The following is a 23,474-nucleotide window of genomic DNA, read 5'->3' as shown; positions in this document are numbered from 1 at the left end:
CCTTCACCATACAGAAATAAACATGAGCTGGAAAGTCATCAAACAGTTGTTTAAATAAACAGTCATGAACGGGCAAAAAAATTGAATTGTTTCCATATGGCAACAGCATGGCATAAAGGGTTAAATCATCAGACTTCATTGGTAACCTTTGCAGAATTTGCCCATCATGCATCTGTTCTCTATTGGTACCAATAGCCTCTTTCTTCTCAAAGGAGGAGCAATGATGCAGCAGTAGTGTTGCATGTTGCATGTTGTCAGACTTCTACAGCAGGCACTGAGCTCTGACTGGTATTTCTTTCCTACTGCACTGAAAAATGAACACAAAAAAAAAAATAAAGTTGATTAAATGAACACATTTTTACCAAATAATTGATGAAAATTAACAAGAAAAAGTAAACACCTACAGCCAGGTAGGCCACAAATCCCCCCGGATCTACTTCAGATCTCTCCTGCACAAGCTCTCTGGATCCTTATAAGACATCCTGGGTGGTACTGATCCTTTGCAACCATCCCTGTCTCATTCACTGGACATGTTGATGTCTGACAGGATGTCAGTTACACCCCATAAAGTTTGCCAAGAGGATGAGACAGAGAGAGGGAGAGAGAGAGAGAGAGAGAGAGAGAGAGAGAGAGAGAGAGAGAAAGAGAGAGAAGACTTCCATCTGTCTAAGACCTCCCCTCATGTCCCAATATTCTGTAAACTTACCAATACTTCATACTCATGCATGCCTGAATGCACATGTGCATGCTCTCTTTCTCTCATACATGCACACACAAGTTCATGCACACACACACTCAAGCATGCCGGAATGCACGTGCACACACCACAAACCACACACTCTGTCTCTCTGACAGAAGTACACACAGTCAGTGAACTCAGACAAGCCACACGCATGTCTCTTTCTCTCTCTCTCTCTCTCTCTCACACACACACACACGCACACGCACACACACTCCCCTCTACACCTGGTTCTCCTTAGTGAGGAGACCCTTGGAACAATCGTCTGTTCTTTGGGAGCGTATGGGGCAGCGGGGTATAGGAGCTGGGCATCTGGAAGGCATTAGGCTAGACTAATACACACGCGCTGCGCAGTGGCAGCTCCTGTAAATTAGGCTTACCGCGTGGCGTTAGGGTGTGTGTGTGTGTGTGTGTGTGTGTGTGCAGGAAAGAGAGAGACAGAAAGAGTGAGAATGAGAAAGTGAGGGTGCGAGTGCATGCGTTTAGACTTGCATTAGTGTAGTTGCGTGTATGCTTGTGTGTGTGTGTGTGTGTGTGTGTGCGTGTGTGTGGCTGGTAGTAGGGCTCCCCCATAGGGAGATAGGCACACTCCCTCCTCCATGCGTTAATTGGACTAATACCCCTACAGACTGTGTGCCAATTAAAAAATAACAGTGACCTGCAACACACACCGTCCATTCCACTGTGAAACCTCGCTGGATGTTGTAACTTAGCTGGATGCCAGAGCAGAACTGACTGTGTTGAAACTTGAAACAGTGTCTCTGGGATGTTTTCAAAGATTAGACTGGATTGTATTTGTTTTAGCTACCAATCATTTTGGATGCTATAGTCGTGCTTTTAATTAGAGCCATTCTTCTCGCTCGGAGTGTTTTTTTTTTCTTAGCACTTGGAGTACACTCTATTTCTATGTGACTGGAGCCAAAATGAAGTGAAATACTTCAGAAGACTTTAATACAGATCTGTGAGAGTCATTCATATTATTAGAACAACAATTGTATAATATTCTGAACACCTACATGAGGGCAAGGCAGATGTCAGTTAAGTTCTTAACGACAAAAAACATATTTAATTGAAATACTTTCTTGTGATTGTCTTAACTTTCTGCCACTCATTGTATTGTCCCGATGCAGTAAACCCCTAGCCTGGTGTCCAGCCCCTATGAATCGCAGTTTTCAGCACTCTTCGAATTTGCATGGCGATTCATTAGGTCCTAATGAATCGCCGGACACCAGGCTAGTAAACCCCACCCATCTGGCACCAAGCTAGTAAACCCCACCCATCTGGCACTCTAACCATGCTAAAACAAGCGCTAAGAATTATTTCCCGAATACACTTTGACCCATTTTTGGTTCCAGTCGAGCCTGGCTGCCTGGCTGCCTGCCTTCCCTCCAGACTGAGCAGCGGACTTTGCTCTGTATCTTTTCTGTGTCGTCAAAAGGAAAATCCAGCCAATGTGTGTCGGCCAACATTCCCACAGCTCAGTCTGTCACCTTGCTCTCTCCTCGCCCCAAAAGTGACATCACGGCAGATGTTCCTCCACCGGGCCAGTGACTGAACAGCTGGACAGGTCACCATGGAAACCGGAGACACACTCTCTGGCCTCGCTCAAGTTCCCATGATGCAGCAGGAACCCAATACAGCAGGGAGGACAAGGGCTTTGCCAAGTCAGTTTAGAAATCAAGCTGTGTTTGTGTATTGGCTTTGCAATGCGTTACTGTACTGTGCGTCACCACATGGCCATGTTTGACAACAGGTGACAGCAATTAAATAATATTTGCTTGTAATCAAACCATCGTGTTTAGGGCATTCAGCTGTATCGCTGCGTAATGAAGGCATTCATCATAAGAATACTGTGAATAATGGAACTGGAGCATGGTGAAAATGTAAAACATCCCAGTACAAGACAGTCTCAGCAGCGATATCCTTTGGAGTAATCCAGGTTGTGACATCTCCATGTAATCAGCCTTGGCTGGACCTGAACACCACCTGCACCGCAACAAGCCATCAAACAGAAAGAGGAGAAGAGAGGAGAAAGGCTGGGGAGATAGAGTATGTTCTGTGGCCTGTGTTCCCAGTAATAACTTCAAGGTGCTTCAAATGAAGTGGAGGTCATGATATTTGTCATGTCGTTAAGTTTCTGAGTCATAACGCTGGCGTAAGAAAAGTAAACTCCCTTTCCTGGGAAGAGGAAGTTGTTTTGGACCTGTGGCAAACAAAATCACTTTAATCACCAAGTACGATAAATGTACAAGCATTTGCCTTGTAATATGGGTGCCGAGACCTAATGGCAATGTACTGAATTTCACATCCAGCGCAAAGAGAGAGTGCAAGAGATTCGATGGACAGTGAAAATCCCTTAAAGAAAAGATCCACCCTAAGAAACTTTAAAACTAGACGATGCACTTTGTATTTCTGGGCCCATTTTGTTGTTTGCTGGTGTATTTTTCTTATGACATGACATCACATCAAGATATTTCCAGCGCAGCTACAATGTAGTTTGACAGCAGAAAAAAATCTGGCTATCTAAAACAACTGTAAGTCAAAGAGCAAGGGCTTCTTTCTAAACTCACCGACGTTCAACAATCATACAGGAAGAAGAAATCCATCACAGAAGGGGCAGAGAGACCAATAGACCAGAACGCAATGCAGCCACAAGACATGTTGCTGAATGCACAGCTGCATTCTGGGAAATGTAGGAAATCACTAACTGAAGTAGAACTAGATGAGGCAGGTTGAGGGAAAGTGGATACACCAAGAAAGTAAATTATACTTGAATGCACTGATCAGAAATTGATGACATCTAACAGTGTATTATGATTTCCCTTTAAGCATTCTATATCTATGCACTACACCTATTCCCACATAATAAAATATCACTACATCAGATGTGTAGGTAAATTTGCCTTCCTGCAGACCGACCTGCATCACTAAAGGTGTCCCATGTAAAAAAAAAAACATCATTTTCCGACTAAAGTCAAAAGTCAGCGCTACAGTATATGAAATTAATAAACAGACAAATTCCCCCTGAAGTGCCGGTGGAAGGGCCTCCAGAGGCAGCAGTCTCAGAGCATGGCGTAATGGAAGGTTACATTAGGTTAGTGTGTGTGTGTGTGTGTGTGTGTGTGTGTGTGTGTGTTGTGAGGAGCGTGATAGGGAGGGAGGGAGGTTAGAGCTGGCTCCCACTGCATATGGCGCTGATTAAACATAAGAGTGAATGGCATCATCATCACCGGGAATGACTTGACTGTGTGTGTGTGTGTGTGTGTGTGTGTATGTGTGTGTACGTGTGTGTGTGTGCATATCTACAGTTCACTATATGTGTGTGTGTCTGAATCTGTAAGTGTGTGTTTCCGTCAGTGTGTGTGTTTACAGGGTATCGAGTGTTTTGCATGCCTGTTCTCTATCCAAATGAACGCCAGTCGATCCGAACGCCGCTCTCTTAAACGGGTCAGTGTGTTTAAGGAGTGTGTGTTTTAGGAGTGTGTGTGTGTGTGTGTGTGTGTCCCTGACTGCGAACGTCCCGGAGCGACGCATTGTTATGGCAAAATCCAGATTGTTATGAATAGCAGAAACTGCAACACTCTGCCCTTACTTAAGCACCACTTGCAAGAGGAATGTCGTTCCAAAATGAGATATCACCCCATTGCAAAAAAGTGACCTTTCTTACAAAATGACTGAAAAAATGTAGTCAAGTTATGGCAGTTATTAAAGGATATTTAAGGAGAGTAGGAGACTTAAGTCCTTGGTTGATGATACTTTTCCACAGTGGATCTCTACATTTCAGAGACTGGATGTTGAGCTTCAGGTAATGATTTTTTCCCACAATGCCTTTTGTAATAAAACTCAATTTAGTCTGTCTAAATCAAGGGTTTATCATGAATGACCTTTTTTAGGAACTTTCTTGATCTGTCATAATTCAGTGTATTTTACTCCAGCATTTACAGACATTTGTACATCCTTACATCCTTGAAATACATGTATAACTTGTTTAGCTGTCACATACTGTCAGCAACTGTCTGAAAAGCTCAGAGAATGTATTTCAGAGTGAAAACATGTCTTAAACTCAGTGAATCACTTTGTAAACCGAGCTGATAGCGGGACGACTGTGTTTCCACAGGAGACGCCATGGTGCAGTTATGATCTGGGCTTACAACTGCTGGTCTCTTGTCAGAGGACAGTATCCAGACTGTATAATCCTTATTGTTCCCATCTGAGCAAAACTTGGTCTGCATAACTATTCCATTAACTACGCAGTTGGCAGTTCATTTCACTGAGGGTTATGCAGTTCAAGTAATAAATTCAGAGTTAGATTGAACAGCAGAACAACTACAATTCAGTGTAGATAATGAAAAAAATGTTGGGTGAAATCGAACACCGCAGCATGCACTGCACAATTGAAATAATGAACATAATAATGGGTTAAAGAGAACAGCCAGGACAGACAGCTGAGGGCAAAACTCTTTGTGCGTCAGTTTTTGAAAAAGATCGTCTGTTAAGTTTTAAGTGAGGAGGTAGATTTAATCAAGCACACACACACACACACATATTGGTGCACATACACACACATTTACATGCGTACCCGTGCTTGCATGGTGGACAGACTAATAATAAGAAAGTGTGCATACAAAGTGTACTTTTTAGTAGTGTTTTCTATAGTATTTGTATAGTAATCAGTAGCGGCACCGCTGCTGAAAATGCGCCGATTTTTTTTTTTTATTAATTGCAGGCTATTTCTGCCAAGACGCACCTTAATGATGGAAGTGACACAGTGGCGCGTGGTGGCAGACAGAGAGGACAGTCATTTGCATATCTGTATAGGCTACTGTGGATTTTAAGTTGATTCAAGTGTAGAGATGTTTGTTTTTACTGTAGTAGCCTACTTGTTTACATGATGGCATCTATATAAATTATTTCTTTATGGATTGTAATCTTAATTGTAGGCTAAGATGTCATGCCAATAAAGTAAAAAAAAAAAAAGTGAGGTCCTATGTCCATTATTACCTGCTTAAATTGGCTTAAAGCTGTCACACTAACCACTTAATAGCATTACATTTGCCTTTTATTGTATATTTTACCTGGATGTATTGTTAGGTGTGTTTCAGTGATGTTGATATTTAATTGCTGCCAACATCTGTCTATTGCTACAACAACAGATCATTTGGGGGTTTTACATTAAAAATAAGCAGATTTTCATATATACTCTTAATACAACTACTCAGTACCAAAGAGTACAAAAGAAATCTGAGAATTATAAAGTCTTCTTGAAAATAGGATTCATAGTTTCTGTAAAGTAAATGCACTATTAAAATACTTCTAGAAGATAATCTTTATGATTGAAAACATAATTACTTAACATAGTTTAGCTATTTTTATCTACAAACTACAAAAAATGCTCCTGTTTGGTTCCATTTTAGACAGTCACAGTTGTCTTGCATACAGTGAGCTAAATAAAAAGTAGTAGTGATGTCTCAATAAAAAAATATTAGCATTATAATGGCAGCATATGCCACTTTCACCATTGATTCCAATGACAGTCAGCTGAGAAGTGTACCCAAGATGGCTGCCATATGGTCCCATTCCAGAATGGGAATTCATGACATGTCCCCTCTAGTGTTATATCTCTATGTTTGGAATACTTTTGACATGTAAAGAGGAGAGCACAGGCCCTAGTGACACTTAAAATAACCAATTCAGGCAAAATGAATCGCTCTGGTGTAGGTCTGGCTTAGGTTCAAGATTTTATTAAAGAAATACTGTTGTTAGCCAGTGTCTCATTGGCAATTTCAGGCCGGTTTGGCCTCACAAAAAGTTATGCTCTTCTACTTGGGCTGGGATGTAAATTTTGTGTGTTTGGCTCCAATTTACAGGCCAGACTCACACTGCAGGGACGAATACTATTCCTATTTAAAGAAAGAAAGAAAGAAAGAAAGAAAGAAAGAAAGAAAGAAAGAAAGGACAGCAGACACTATAGTCTCAGATTGAAGGGTCATAATAAAGCGGTGATGATGGATCGGCCTTTGGACAGGTTTAAGTGCTGCCGGCCAAAATCATCCATCCGTCAGTCAGTCAGTCCACAGCAGTCTCTAATGACCTGTCACATCTAATGAGGGACTGTGAGTCTGGAATCTAATCAAACCTCAAGCATGTATAAATCCACACCAGGAACACATACCTGGACAGACACACACTTATGCACCACACGTGTGCACGCTCAAGCACGTGCATTCACACACACACAAACACTTGTTTCAGTGCAAATGGATCATAAACGTTATCCAAGCATGCAGAGACGCAAAACCTCATTGTTGCACAGTAAATCCTCTGTGGCTGCGGTCACACCACATGTTACAAACATACTACTCCCTCTCTCCAAGGCCCCATTTCACTGTGTGTAATCATGTTAACCTTTGTCTATTCCCAGAGGCCTTTGAACTAGATCCACAGACACCACTTGATTTCTCTCGATACCGACTTACAGTACCAAATAGAGCTGCAACGATTAATCGATTAGTTGTCAACTATTAAATTAATCGCCAACTATTTTGATAATCGATTAATCGGTTTTAAGAAAAATAAGTCAAAATTCTCTGATTCCAGCTTCTTAAATGTGAATATTTTCTGGTTTCTTTACTCCTCTATGACAGTAAACTGAATATCTTTGGGTTGTGGACAAAACAAGACATTTGAGGACGTCATCTTGGGCTTTGGGAAACACTGATCGACATTTTTCACCATTTTCTGACATTTTATAGACCAAACAACTAATCGATTAATCGAGAAAATAATCGACAGATTAATCGACAATGAAATTAATCGTTAGTTGCAGCCCTAGTACCAAACTTTGAGCGGATCACCAAGGCAGCTAACATTAGAAGTTGACTCTTCCTGAACTCCTATAGAGAGGCTGAAAAGTGAACATGTGCCATCACAATGAAATGTTGTTTTAAGTCATTGAAAAGTTGATATGGACCTGTAGTCTTATTCTTAAAAGCTTATTGTAGATAAGCAGAGGTCCTCCTCACATCTGTGTATGGTACAGAGCTAAAATAAGTAAACTAGACACTGATTCAAACAGGGTTTTCATTCTATTCTGTTCTATTCTACTGCTAGCTTCACTTCTGTCGGGTCTCCAAATGGCCTTTCCATTGCTCTTCCTTTAGGTAGACCTTCAAACAAAAAGAAGACTCCATCTCCTCTTCCTAGGTTCTTTTAAAGATCATTCAAAAGCACAGAGTGTTTGATTGACAGGCAGAGGTGATGTCAGCCACGTGTGGTTGTGAGAAGCAGGAAGTGCTAGTTAAATTGAGGCCACACAGCCCGTGTCTGTGTGTGTGTATGTTTGTCGGTGTGTAAGTATGTGTGAGCATGTCTGCGTATGCTAGGTATCAGTGTGTGTGTGTGTGTGTGTGACCGGGTGACGCTAGAGGCCCCCCATGGAGCACAAAGCCAGTCTGTTAGCGCCGAGCTAAAGCGGCAAGTCAACACAGTCATTAGCCGAGGAGAGGAGCGCTAATTGCTAACGCTCTCACCTTGATCAAAGGCTCCCAGCACTTAGCTCAGGGATGAATGGGTCTCGTTCAGGTTGATCTCAGACACAACGTCACTTTTTTTTTTTTTTCACCTGTACGAATGTCTGTCGGGAGAGATTAAGCTTGTCTGTGTTGGTATAGCATGCGAGGAAACAAACCTCAACCGCTCAAGGGATGATGATGTATTTTACTGCTTGACAGCCTTTGGAGAAACCTGTCCAATCAGTTCTGAAGATGCTGATCTGTGTCACACTTTGCTAAAACAGTCATGAAAACAGTATTTATGTCTGAGAAAGAGGATAAGATTTTGTTACTGTGATAGCAGTAAATCTAATTCTCACCACTCAAAAAAAATGTACCTTTGCAGTCTTTCAGGACAGTGTATGTTTTTGTCATCATCAAAGCTACAGGAAGGGAAACAGATTCTTCTTCATGTCCAGTGAGGAATGTGATGGTCATGTTCCAGTAGGTATGTGACACTAACGAATCCTAGGAATGGGATAGCTAGATAGATATGTTCACAAAGGGATGTGAACATATCTATCTAGTATCATGTATCTTGAGAATGTGATATCATTCCTACATGTATCTTAGGAACGAGACAGTAATGTTCACCTGGGAATGTAACGCTCATGAATCTTAGGAATGGAGAGATGGAGAGGCCTAGAAAGTCAGTCGAAAATACTAGAAATCTTTCAGCAAGTCAGCAAGCTACCAGATTTCTTCAATTTGATGCAATATTTTATCCAAAACAGAAGGTTTTGTGGTTGATTGCATCCATTTATTGATCCCAGCGGAGAAACAGATTGCATGGTGTTGCAAGCACCTTACTCACACATTTGAACCATCTGAGCCACACACAGACACAAACAAAGCTGCACTAGGCAATATTTGTATGTAAAAATACCCCTTATCAGCCTAAATCACAAAGTGTCCCATCCCAATTGAGACACTGTGAATTTGCCCTATTTGGCCAAATTCAGTGTCAGGCATGGTCACTGGCGGGAAATCTTCTCAGCACACACAAAGTGACGAATCAAAACTTAAAAGCGAAATACAAAACTGTCTCACAAACAATGGCTGCTACAAATAGTGTTTTTCCCATACCAGACACAAAGAAGATGAAATTTAGGTCCAAGGAGTGTGCAGTTTACCGACATCCTGTTACATGATTTCTGGGTAATGAAGGAATTCAAATTTTGAAAAATTCAACAAACAGTTATCTCTCGCTGCCACTTGGGGCACCAAACTGCAACGTTGCCTTCTTCTTTCAGGGCCTTGTCCTCAATTTGGTGTAATCCCAAAAATGCCGGTTTGGTCATCAAGCTCAGTCAGTCTTAAGAAAAAAGAGTGATTTGTGACTCAAGAAACTTTCACAGAAGACTCCAACATATACGCAAGATTGTAATGTATAATAAAAACTTACAGAATAAAAATCTGTTTCTGTTTCTATCTAGCCGTAACGTTACACTTTGACTTCAAACACTTGGCTCCAGCTGTCCTTATAAAGCAGGAGGATATTTTTCCACAGTAAAGTCAACATGAGCGGTCCTCGCTCTAATAGCACTGCAACGGGGCATCAACACAACGCTGCACAGCCGATTAGTCTATAAAATGGAGACAGCTTTTACGGCCATTTAAATTTCAACTGCTTATGAGATGAACCAGATGGTTTACAGGAATCTGAATAAGACGTTTCAACCCTCGCCATCCTCCCTGCTGGAGCACAGCCAACTATGTTTCCACAGGTATTTTAATTCATATTTGGATAGCTCTCTCTCTCTCTCCCCCTCTCTCTTTCTCTCTCTCTCCCTCTCTCCTCTCGCTCAACTATCAACAGCCTCCATTTGACCACGCTTATCAGGGCAATCGCAGTTTTTAAAAAAAGTTATTATGCTGACAATTTTAAGAGCCAATCAGTCTCTACCAGAAGCAGCAGCCGAGGCCACAAAGGAGTTTCCGGGTATTTTCATGATGAAAATTTATGAGGTCATGACATTTGGGAACTTTTGAAATGACTGAAATGTGGTAAGAAATCAGCTTAAGTTACACAAGAGTAGTCCAAAGTCTGTTTCCATTGTTGCATGCCACATTTATCAGTGTCGACGTTGAGGAGGTGTGCTCTACATCCATTCCCAACGGTTGGTTATATAAACAGAGCAGTCTTGATGCTGGGTGCAGCTGCTGGGAGCGTGAACCACAGCGATGTGCAGTCGTTAGAAGAAGAGAAATCCTGTCTGCATTAATTTAGCTTTTACAAAATCCCAGCCACCAATTGCATCCAAATTCTATCTGCAGGATTTCATGAGAAATCAGTTTTCCATGACACCAGAGTAAGCGTTGTGCTCTTGGCTCACTGACGCTGTTCTGTGAAGTCTCAGAGCCAAGACTGACTCAACCAAACTCTATCCATGTCCCCAATTAACCCCTGCATGTAGCCTTTTGTAGCCTCTGCTGGGGAAAAGGGCTACTTCATCATTGTGCTGGGGTATGATTACACCGGCACGAGCCGTTACTTTCCACAGCGTGAAAAAAACCCCTGAAAATACAATTAGCTAATTAGTTAGAGGGAAGCAAATGCTGGACATTAAATGTTTCCAGGGAAATTCCACAGTAGGCTAACCAGTGGAAATAATAATTGAGATGAAATGATAAGTAGGATCGAGAGCCACTGTTCAGTAGCTTTGTAGTTCTGGTCACAGGCTGGACAATACAGAAAAGTGCTTTCAGCATCTTCAAAAGTCAAGTTTTCAGGAATTTGGAAAAAAAAAATAATAATTTCAGACTGACAACAATGCATTTTTGAAAATGTATCATGGGTTTCACTGGCCGGTTTATCAAATCTATTCTACCCATACATGACCACATAAATCTGTCATGAAAAGATGTAAATCACAAAAATTGGAGTTGCATTTGTTGTCCATGATAGCAACACTATGCCTACTTACTCTTCCTTAGCCTGAGGTTTGCTTGTGTTAAGAGTGTCATTAATGGAAAGGACTATATCTCAGGGTGAGTCTCTGCTCTTACTCAATGTCTCTGCCAGCACAATAGACAGCCACACTTTTTGAAATTCACCCTTTTGAATTGGCCAAAGGGTTTCGTGTCTGCAAGAGGAGTGACTTCAGCAGACTTCTTCAACTCTGTTACACTTGACTCTATTTGTCAGTCGCAGCCTTGAAATTAAGTGAAAACCTCTCATGCAACTGAAGCCCAAACAGACACACCTCCTTATGTTTTTGTTAAACAACTGAAACTCATCCAACTTCAATTCTTCCAAGTTCTCCTCTGAGAAATGACACCACAGTGTGCTGTACCCACCGCAACAAAATTAGGTAGAACATATTGTGTCATCCTTATTCATGCCAACTGCAGTATTGAAACCATACCAGAAGGTGTGATTTATTAACAACATGCAGATGTAGCATCATAGATGTCTTTTACTGCATGTTTCCTGCACTAGTCAGGAAACTTATTGGCAGGGCATATTCTCCAGTTATCGGGACGCACTCCAAACCCTTTCACTACCCACTCTCCAAGACAGAAGATCTACACTGTGTAGGGACTTAGCACAGAGCCTTCTGGACTCCTCCTTCAGGAACTGCCCCCCCCCGCCCCCCCAACCAGAGCCCAAATATCCAACCGACAGACCAGACAAAGCACACAATTACTGATTCCCAAGACGCGCACTGAAAGATACAGGAAGTCACCCATCCCTTTTTTAATAAGACTCTTGGGCAGTGGTGGCCTAAAGGTTAGAGAAGCGAGCTTGTGACCGGAAGGTCGTCGGTTCAATCCCCCGGACCGGCAGGATAAATCTGCGTGGGGAAAGTGAAAAGCAGCGCTTGCCTCTCCCTCATTACCACCACTGAGGTGCCCTTGAGCAAGGCCCTTAACCCCAGCCGCTCCAGTGGAGCTGCTCAGTGGCCAGCAGATCAGACTGTGGTTGTACTGATCAGCTTCCAGGTGTGAATGTGATCAGGGCGTTCCTGAAAAAGAGAGCATTGCTCTCAGTGAAACTCCCCTGAATAAAATAAAGGTGAAAAAAAATGAAAAACTATAAAATAAGGTTCAATTACCACGCTTTTATTTTGACGTGTGCATTGTAAATGCTCATGCATTTCAGTTTCCTGGATGTAAAACTGCCATATGAGTGTTAAATAAAAACTTGAACTTGAACTAGTGCTGAACCCAAGAGGAATTGTTTGGAGCATTTTTATTTTGTTCTTATGACCCTGGGTCATAACAGATCAGATAATAAAATAATTGATTTGTCATTTGAGAGACATAAGTTTTACATTAGAATATACTGATTTGGTTGTGGTAGGCAAAAGCCAAATAACTTTACTACAACACAGACTGCACCACAATACAGAACTACAGGTGATATCAGATTCATAGCATGGCAGTATAAGCAGTATTAATGCAAGATGGATGCAGTATGGAATGACTCTCACTGTACTGTAATCTTATACTGTAGTAGGTGTGTTTTGCTCCAGTGCTATAGCAGGGTCAACACACACACACACAGGCAAATACATACGTGCATGTACCCAAAAACCCACCAACCTCCACGTACAAAAATGCCTGCCCATAGACAAACAGAGGCTTCTCTCTTTCTTCTTCATTCCCTCTATCTCTTGTTCTATTTATCTCCCTTGTCTTTTTTCCACGGTGCAGCCGAGGGCATCACAAGGCAAATTCAGGTCAGGCAGTCAGTCAGTCAGTCAGTCAGTCAGTCAGTCAGTCAGTCAGTCAGTCAGTCAGTCAGTCAGGCAGTCAGTCAGTCAGTCAGGTAACGTTTAGTGAGATGTGGCTTTGTGAGATGGTCTCTGGAGGGCGTCTTTGACTAAGAGATAGCCTCTCACCTATGGGCTAAATGCCACATTGAGTCCCATAGCCTACTGATAATGCCATATTGCAATATTCACATCGAGTTACACTCTCCGCTGTCGATACTAAAAAAAAGAGGTTTTGATGGACAGAGGGTTCAACTCAGTTGAACTTTTTCTGGACGGATGGATTCGTCACCATCTGTTGGCAAATCAGACGCGTTCCTACATTTGTTTAAAAAAAAAATAGTGGTGATCACATCAACACATGCACCATGGGCCTGTACAGGATCTGTACTTGTTTTCTCCTTGATAGACTCTTCATGCATGCGCAATTAAAGCTGCATTAGGCAACCTTGCATGTTGGCTGCCCCAATTACAGCACCTGTTTGAATTTTGTAACTTCAAAACCCAGAAATCATGGAGCGTGACGTCAATAAACTGCACACTCCTTGGACCTAAATTTCTTCTTAGTATCTTTTGGGGGTGGAGGTGGTGAAGTCCAGTTTTCTCTGGATGGAGCAATCACTCACTGCTGTTTAGAAGATGGTTTGTATTTCGCTCTTAAGTTTTGTAATTTTCTGTGTGCCAAGAAGATTTCCCGCCAGTGACCACACCTAATACCGGAATTTTATTTGGGGAAATAAGGCAAATCTACAGCGTATTTTTACATAAAAATCTTGCTTAGTGCAGCTTTAAAAGGGCTCCATTTCTCTCTCTCTCTCACATAAACACACACAGACACACCAGAGAGGGAGAGATGACCTCTTACACAAACACACACACACACACACACACACATATACAAGGGGAGCCTTATGTGTGACAGGTAAAGTGAGGTCTGGATTGGGGTAAAGGGGGCTGAGCAGTAAGCAGAGTGCATTCTTGTGTTTCTTCCAACATTCAGCATAGGGAGCAGGGTCGACTCTTTCTCACTGAGGCGGACAGCTTCTGCTCGGCCGGTGGTCTTACAGACTACTGTCCACTTAATGTATGGAAATGTATACAGTGGGAACCTCTTACTGAAACACACTGGCTTCTTTGTAAATAAGCTCTTTGATCAACTTTCTCTTCTGCGAAAAGAAGGGTGGGTTGCAGTTTCAACTCCCTGAGTCCAGTGTTTAGTGTGCTATACTGTAAGTGCAAATGCAAACAATTTTCAGATGATGTGAAGCTGAAGTCACACAGCGTACTGAAACATTAATATGCACCAAACTGAATGACACAAATACTGGTCACACAAGGGGGAAACAGCAAGCCTCATCCTGTAGCTACATCAATCAAGTTAAAAATGCAAAATCCTTAAAGACAACTAAAGACAACTATCAATCTTTTGAAAGTCACTTTGCATAATATTGGTCTCCCTATATAGACATAATTTCACTAATTTACTTCCTTATGAATTTGACTTTGTTGACTTCTCCCATGCTTGCTTAATTCTGGGTATGTCATGGAAAAAAAAGTAGATCTCATGCCAGGAAAGACTGGCTGACTCTGCACTGGGGTTTAATGGCAGCGCTGCTGTAGGTTTCACAAGGGGTTAGAGGTCTTGTAAGTGCAACTTCAGCAGACCGTGGAAGAGGAGCATATAATGACTTTCTAATGACAACAGTTTAATTGTAGTGTCTAGGAGGAGGGGGTCATTATAGGTCATTATAGGTCAATGTAGAACTGGCTTAACATAGTTTCATTATTTTACTCCATTTGTTTTATTTACAAAAATGTTCGGTGGGGTTTCTAGTTTCAGTTGAGTTTTTATGATATCCTTGGTGCAGACTACACATTGATTATTGTTATATTACCAAGGGCAATTCATGAAAACTGTATTTATCTGCCAACTGTAAACCTTTCATTCATGCTGCACTCCTTGTGCTATGCTCAAAAAATATTTTCCTTGTACCAAAACCTTGACAAATAAGGAAACAGCAGAGGTGAAAAGTGCGTGTGGGAATCTTCATTTATCTCTTTGGCACAATAACATGGGGATTTCAAGTTTTCCCCTGCACCATCAAAGTTTGTTTGGGGTGGGTCTGGACCAATTATTCAAAGCTCCAGAGTGTGTGACCATATAAGTCAACATGGGACCGGAGTGGGGTCACTGATAAGGGTCTTTTTTCTCCGTGCCCGTACAAGCTGGCAGGTCCAAGGCTGCAGAGAGCCAAAGGCCAAATACTTTCGTGTGGTAGGTCAGCGGAGCCAAGTTTTCCTCATGTCTGCCTCACCAAACACACACACACACACACATACTTGCATGAGCACACACACTCAGACACACACACACACCACCGCCAGCTCCCCGCTCCTTCAGAATGCTTATCTTCCATCTCGATATGGGGCACCATGTTGGCAGTGTCAGTGAGAGAACAGTATCACCTTTGTAAAGCGGAATATTTGCCGTATTTTTCTTGATTTTTCACTTGAAGCCCCTCAGGTCGCTTTTCACCAGAGTATCAGAGCTACGTGCTTTCGCTGTTTGAAATCACCTGAGCAGTTCGAACTTTAGGATAAATGTATAGTCCACTGTTCAGGTATACAAGAACATCTGTATCTGTGGCATTGTCCCATTGCACTGTATGTGAGGTCCTGTGTGTTAGTATGTACCATCAATCTCTGTAAATTGTAAGATCTATACTTTAACTGATTCTAATTTAGGAGTACAGTAAAACAATGCATGTACAGCATAAAATGACTTTATAAATACTATCAAAAAAAACAAAAAAAAAACATATTGGTTTGATTAAACAAGCCAAACATAACTGTGGGAAATCCAAGAAAAGCAGCCAGTTAGAAGGCCAGTGGCAATGTTCTCAAAAAGTCTTAGTCATGATACCGTATTGGAGGCTTTCTCAAGAAAACCTCAAATATGCAACAAATCCTCAACAGTTGGAATGAAGCTTTATGCAGCCTAGAGAAGGATGCTGGTGCAGAAATTCTTGAAGAAACAAAAACCTATCACAATATTATAGACGACACAAGAGGACCAAATACAACAGAACTTGTTCTTTCAAGACATCCTATCTCGCTCCACCTTAAGTAGTCTTGTAGTTCGGTAGTAGTGATTCTTGGGGAATAAAGCTATATTTTTCAAGCCGTCATCTTCTGGTCGGCCTTCATGCCAGTTCGAGTAAGTAGAGGCTGGTGGTAAAAGCGGATGTCCGCAGGGGTCAGATGGCATGAGGCTCGGTGTAAACGGCACGTTGTTTCGGCTTACCCCAAGCTGTGTTTAACCAGCTGTAGAAACTGCACTCTGACCGAAGTGTCAGAGGAATGACGGCCTCGCTAAAAAAACACACACTGCCTGTCTTTGGCAGCTTGCCTCCACAATGTCCAGCCTTCAGCTCAGAGCTTTTGGAGAGAAGGTGCAAAGCCTGGTGGAAAGGGTGGAGGGGGGGGAAAGGGGGATGAATGACAAGATATCGCAAGAGAGAGAGGGGGTTAGACAAAGAGAGAGCACATCTGTTTGTCTATGCGCGTGCATTTTTGTATGTGGAAGTTGACTGATCCTTTGGTGAGTGTGAGTGAGCGATAGGAAACGCGAGAAAAAAAGGGGGGAATGCGTAGATAATGTGTATGAGAAAGATATAGGCAATCAATCACCGATTAACAGAAGCTAAAGAGAGGTAGGCGCAAGAGCCACTTTTTACTAAACAATGGGGACCTTCTGACATTGCTAAGCTTTAACATGGCTTCAGCCAGCAGAGAGGGAAAAAAAGGCAAAGAAGCTAAAGATGACAAGAGGAGAAAATGAGTGGAAAAAATGCAGAGATAGATTGAGTGAGAAAGAAACAGGCTGAGAGGGACTTAGGAAAATGCAAAAAGAAACAGAGAGAGAGAGACAGAAACAGACACATAGAAAGAGAAAGACAGAGAGGGAGATAAAGAGACAAAGAGAGAGATATACAGTAAGCCTAGCAGATGTACTGTGGTGCAACTGAAGGATCAACATCTGCAGCTCAACATCACCTTGCGACCTCTCCATCTCCATCCATATCAGCTTCTCAAGTCATAAAGAAATCCCTTTAGAGTAATCCTACTGGTCCCTTCCCTCCTTACAAATACAATACAAAAAAGTCTTTCCCTGGCCTGACTATGAGGGTTTGGCGTTTGTGTGTATTCATCACGTAGGAGATCCTCGTTTAGCTTATCCAAACTGGGGTGTGTGTGTGTGTGTGTGTGTGTGTGTGTGGTGGTGGGGGGTGGGGGGGGTGGGGGTCTGCAGCTGAGTAATGTGCTCTGAAGCCCCTGAGTGATACCATCTGCTTTGGCTTTGCAGTGCGAGTTGTTCGCTCCAGTCTGAAGAGCGGGCCGTCGGCCAATCCACTTGCAGTCCGGTCCATTCATTGACTCAAGTGTGGCCGTTTCCATGGGGCCGGGTTCACTGTCACTGTCTGATGACTGCTGACCCAGATGAGACTGAACCGGCTGACCTGAACGCGATGGAGCTAATGTCAAGCCGATGTCAAATCACTCCAGAAATCAACCGACCCGCTGCAGCGACGGTTTGAGATGATGAGTCAGAGTTTGATTGATGCTCACTTGACAGCTCTGTGACAACACTGCAAAAATGTTTTAATATGCACTAGAGATGAAAAAAATGTAGAAGTTGGACACTCATGCTCCCACCATGCCTTCAGAAAGTCTGCACCTCGCCTACTGTTTCTGGGTGTGCGTCTCCAGCTCCTGCATTCTGCATTAATATGAACGACAGAAATTATTTGATAAAAGCTTTTACATTTACTGTTCTGAACGCTTGGTGTCTGGTAGGTCTTTCTCAGGAAAAATCCTCTGGAAGTGATGCATTTCTGGCAGCAGCGGTTTGTTTGGAATAAACAGAAGAAGAACTGGGTCGTTAGCATGAGCAGTGATAGCCACCATGGCTGAACAGACAAAGAAAAGAGCGCCACCTACTGAAACTCAAACTTCATCAACTCCAAGGAAGAAGACATCACAGTCCCGCCCACACTGTTTGATTGACAGGTGAAGTGCAGTGCAGAAACACCACAGCAATGAGCGCTTAGCACCAAAGACGTTAACAGAATAAAATAAATGAGGAACTTGCGGATTACCACTTTAAGCACTAGGCGTCCCAACCAAATTTGTATTTTTTTAGATGGTCTGCTTCAGAAAAGCTGCTGAGCAAACCCAGCATGGGTCTTTCATCTCAATCGTCTACATTATTGTTGGTCTATTTGGTGCTAAATTGGGGCAAAGCGTAGTCTGGGTTCTCCCTGGGGAGGAAATGACCCCGCTCCTTGACCCCGGTGTCCTCCGACCAACTGAGAACACTCAGCAGCTGTTAACATCATTTGTTAGGTCAAAATCAGGTCAAGCTCATTGGGTCGTTATTTCAACTTAAAATTCCTCAAACCAACACTCGTGTCTCAGAAATGCTTGGAGTGTTGTGGCCAAAACAAAGACCGGGCCTTTTAAGGAGTCATTTGGAGGACGACAGGAGTTTATTTAAGAGGTTGTTTAGAGAATGGCTGGATTTTCATTTTGGGACGGGGTGCGAGAGGAGTGAGGGAGGCGGGGGGGGCAATTCAGTTGTATTTGTCTAGGCAACCTCAGTCAAATACAGAGAAGTATGTGAATTGGTCTAATCTGCAGGAGTTAGAGAGTACAGTCTCTGTTGAGCTTGGCCTTCATTTGTCATGCAAAGAGAGGAAGAGAAACAGAGAGAGAGAGAGAGAGAGAGAGAGAGAGAGAGAGAGGATAGGGGCAGGATTGAAAGAGAGAGAGAGAAAGGGAAAAGAAAGAGAAAGAAAGGCAGGAAGTGAGAGACAGGTGAAAAAGAGTGGGTGAAAGAAACAGACAAAAATAAGAGAGAAAGACAGACAGATAAAAGAGAAAGAGAGAGAGAGATTCATGACCCTCATTAAAGGCAATAACAAACATGGTGAAGGGCAAACACTCCTACCTGCCAGGTCGTATTCACCTTCTAACTTCATTAATCAGGCACTGAGCGGCAAACTAACAATTACGTTACATATAACGTATGTTTCTCTTGGCCTGCAGTCTTGACTTAGTGTGAAGAAAACCAGGGAAGAAAGGGTATTACTTTAAAGAAAATCAAGAAACATTAGGAAACACACACACACACACACACACAAAAAACATCTGGACGAATAGCCAAGTCTTCAGAAGTTTCTAAGCTTCATAACCGAGCTCCCAACAGCGCAGTAACTTATAATGTGCATTGTAACTGTGCAATATGAGGTGGGAACACCAAAGCTTGTGATGTCTGCGCTCCATCTGTGCCGCTCCACACTGGGGAAACATCAGCGCTGTTTTCACAGTCAAGGGGAGCAGCTTCCAAAATGTTTTTATGAGCCGTACTCCACCTGACAAATTCTCTATAGGAAGCTTCTGGCGTGAATGTAACCCGCTTCGAATCGGTTCTGATTTATTGGGAAGTATTTATGACCAATATTTACTTTGACATACAAGGATGATATTAATATTGTGAGGGTCAAAATTCTGTGTGGATGAACTCAAATGATGGCAACAACTACCAACGCTTTGAGTAATTTGATTTATGACTAGCCCTCAAAACTGACATTCTGGTAAAAACTGAAAGCTTTGGGCCTCCTTCGGGACGAGATGGATTTGTTTTTCTTTTGCCTGTGCTCTACGGTTCTTAAAAAATTTAGATATAGTGTCAGGACATAGTACGAACATTTTGCATAGGGTGAAAACCTTGTATTTCCAATGTCAACTTTTCAGAACCTAAGCAAAACAGCCTTGTTTTTAACTTGATGACAATCTATTTTTCAGTTTATCCAATGGAGTTTTAAAAGGGTTTCATCAGGCCAAGAGGTTGGAAGTGAAAACATGAAAATCATCAAAATTAATTAAAAAGAAACACTGTTCTCTGTGTATCTAATGCTTTAAATCTCTTTTTTTTTTTTTATAAATTGATAACCACATCAGTTCAACCAAACTAAACACTGCTGCTGGATGGAAATTTGGCAACTTTCATGTTTTACTTGAATTGAAAACCTTTCGTGTGCTGTGTCAGTTTCATAACCCTAGACCTTCGCTGCGTATACAAAAACGCATGGTCATCAACCTGAAAATAAAACTGTTATTCTTAACTCCTGGAACTTACACACAGCAATATTACTTTTTTCTCTCTCTAATAATGAATAGTCTCTCTCAGCGCTCTCCAAAATGAGCTATTTGATTTACGATGTCATTGTCCAGGTAACTTAATCCAGCAACAAATGTTTCAACTAAACCTCGGTTCACCTGGTCTAAAGCTGTGTGTGTGCATGTCTGTGTGTGTGTGTGTATGTTTGTGTGTGTGTGTCTTTTTGCATGGGTGTAAAGCTTTCCAGATTTAGAACCTGGCCTCTCTCCTTCCAGCCCTCGCCCTATAGGAGAGGAGATTACACGTAGCTGTTAGCCCCCATAAACCCTCCCAACAAGTACCTGCTGGCACCCTGACAGGCCCTTTGATCCCGAACAGCACCGAACATCTGAACCGGGGTTCATTTCCACATCCGGGGGATAAATTACTAGAATGATGATCTAGACGTCTGCATTCTTACAGTATCTCAGAGTAGGGGTGATAATCAGCGGTTTCCTCTTCAGGGGATAGTTCAGTTTTTGAGAAGCTTTCTGATCTGATTTATCATGAGCTGAGAATGACTTCAGCTCAGCAAAAACACACTTGCACCAATGTTTTAGTTTTGGAGATATGAGAAGCAGAAGTTTGCTCATTTTGTTAACAATGCTAGTGTAAGGTGGCTAAAAGCCATTTGCCAGAATAATCACAGGCAGAGCATTCCCATTCCAATCTGTTTCACAAAATAGTTTACTAGATGTATGAATCTCATAAAAAAAAAAAAGAAAATGTTTCAGCCCTTCTGCTTGTACTAGCAGTGCATACAAATTGCTACCAAATGCTAACAAGCCTCTGCTTCTAATATATATATAAAAAAAACACCAACACCTGTTGAAGCGTTTTTTGCAGAGACTGAAGTAGATGGCCACATGCCTTACCCAGTGATAAATAATCAAGTCAGTGCTGTCAGATCATAGAAGTCTTATTCTGAGACGCTTTGTGAACACAGACTCTGAACACTGGTTCCACTTGAGGAAATTGTGGAAATGGAGAAAGGAATTCAAAAAAGGTAATGTCTTAAAGAAAGAAGGGAAACTCTTAAAGAACATTTTAAGAAGGTTAACTTTATATGCATTTATGTTTTCATGTGCTTCTTTGGCAGAGTCAATTTCCACTATATTGAGTACCACATGAGAGTGAGTCTGACCTGACCCGATCATGCAGCAATGAAATAGATATGAATTCATATGACTTCAGCTCATCTCTCCCTCCCACCGACAGCGCTCTCTCTCTCTGAGCTTTCTACCTCCCTCGCTCCTTTTTTCCCCTCTCTTCCAGTTTCATCTTGCTGTAAACAACCTCAGTGTGAGGTCAAGAGTCACAGACTCTTCTGTCCAGCCTTCTCACTGTAGGGAACATTCAACCCCTTCAAATACTCCTCTCAGTTTTTCTTCCTTTCTGCAGCAGTCTGCGATGGGGGTAAATCCTTCTGTAGCTTGTTCTGGTTCTATCAATATCAGTTCTAGTACCTGTTGTGATTCGAAAATGGCTCTTATTTAGATACTTGGAGTAAAGGCACATTCACACCAAGCATGTTTAAAGTGGTTTATTAGAAATCTGGAGTGTTTACGCCTTAATTCAATTTCGGTTGCACACCACATAACTGCATCGAGACCGTCTGAAAACAGGTCTCGGTCCTCTTCCAAACGAACTGCGGTGCCGTTTGTTAGGAGTGAGAACATAATCCAAACCAACTACAGGAAACGACCCCAAGATGCAAGGTTTTATGGGTATAAAGAGACAGATGTTGACATCTGATAGCCATCAGTCACTGACGCTTGGAAAGAGGGCAAACCGCAATCTGGACAGATGCTGATATTCAGCAGTGTTCTTAACTAGTATGAACACCAGAGAAGGTAAATTACAGCAAAGAGTGCTCCTATGGCAGGATGACAGATTACCAAAATCTGTCCAATAAACAAGCTGCTTGTGAGTCCATGTGACTTTTGTTTACAAGCCCTAGTTCGCTTGTAATTGCGCATGAATAAATGAATACAAAAATGCAGCAAAGTAAAGTTTTCCATTTGGACCAAAGAGAACAAGATGTTGGTGTGGTCGCACCTTAAATGTTCACTAAGTGTATAACATTTGTTTTGGGTGAATATTAAACCCAGACAAAAAAAAATCCCCTACTACATTTTCCAAGCAGTTGGGGCAGCTTTCCAGTAGTGGTGGACCACCGCTGCTGAACGAACATGTAAGAAACACAGCCTCTGAAACCACAGTACATTCCCTTCACAAACCAGAGGAGACCTCGATCGTAACCCTGTGGAACACCATGTCACCCTCCGCTTCAGAGCTTCAGGGTTACAAGACGAGCTGTTCTGCAGGCCAAGGCTGTCCCCCTTTTCTCGGTCCAAACCATTACATGTACATTACATCATCTAACTGGAAACTTCAACGGAAGGCCTCGAAGCCACTCTCCAAACTTAATCTCATACAAGTCAAAACACACTGGGAGCTAGATTAAAAGCAGCCATCTTGCCATCAAAAACATGGCTTTTAGAGAGAGGAGATGAAGAGGAGAAGAGCGGGGAGGAACTGTTAAAGAGCCTGAGTTTGTTTCTGAAATATAGGTTATTATGAATTTCCAGCTGGCCTGGCATTAATATAATGCTTTGTAACTGTAACAACTAAGTCTTTTGCAAATAATGACATAGTTTGTTGATTTTGTATGACATCTCTTTGGCTGTACCCAACACGCACAGTGCGTATCACATATCGTATAACTCACCATCAATACGCTTCTTTACCTAAATATCATGTCTTTTTTTCAACATATATCCCATGTTTTCTTAATGTGTTTCTCATTCTCTGATGCCTGACCACAAGACCCTCAAGGAAAGCTGACACACGTCTTGAGGTTTCTTCATGGTTACCCACAAGCAACAAGGGAAGACTGGCTTCCCTGTCAATGGCTCTCACTGACGAAAGGTGGCTTTTACTGCTATAATGTACTGCATAATCTGACATTCACTCCACAATCCACAGGTACTGAGTTCATTTGAAACAAATTGGCTTACAAATCTGGCTCTGTTGTGCTCAATTAAGCCGAGAGATTCCTAGGAACGAAGGAAAAGTGGAAAATGTCAAAACAAAAGATTTAACTTCTGCCAAAATTGGACCTCTTGCCGCAAGCGTTTACAGTTATTTTATGCTCAATAATGCATCAAAAGCAAGGTGATTTCCCAGCTGGTGTTGTGGAGAGGAAATTGGAGCAGAGTTCATGTTTCATATCTGCTGCCAAA

The 23,474-nt window shown here is 42.1% G+C and overlaps 1 protein-coding gene across 1 annotated transcript in view; it reads right to left on the bottom strand.

Moving 5' to 3' along the window:
* The window catches only part of LOC139908678 (collagen alpha-1(XV) chain-like), a 78,355-nt gene that overhangs the window by 36,262 nt on the left and 18,619 nt on the right, over positions 1-23,474 (bottom strand). The window lies entirely within an intron of this gene.

Source organism: Centroberyx gerrardi, chromosome 22, assembly GCF_048128805.1.
Source record: "Centroberyx gerrardi isolate f3 chromosome 22, fCenGer3.hap1.cur.20231027, whole genome shotgun sequence".
Lineage (NCBI taxonomy): Eukaryota > Metazoa > Chordata > Actinopteri > Beryciformes > Berycidae > Centroberyx > Centroberyx gerrardi.
This window is presented reverse-complemented; position numbering and strand designations above follow the sequence as displayed.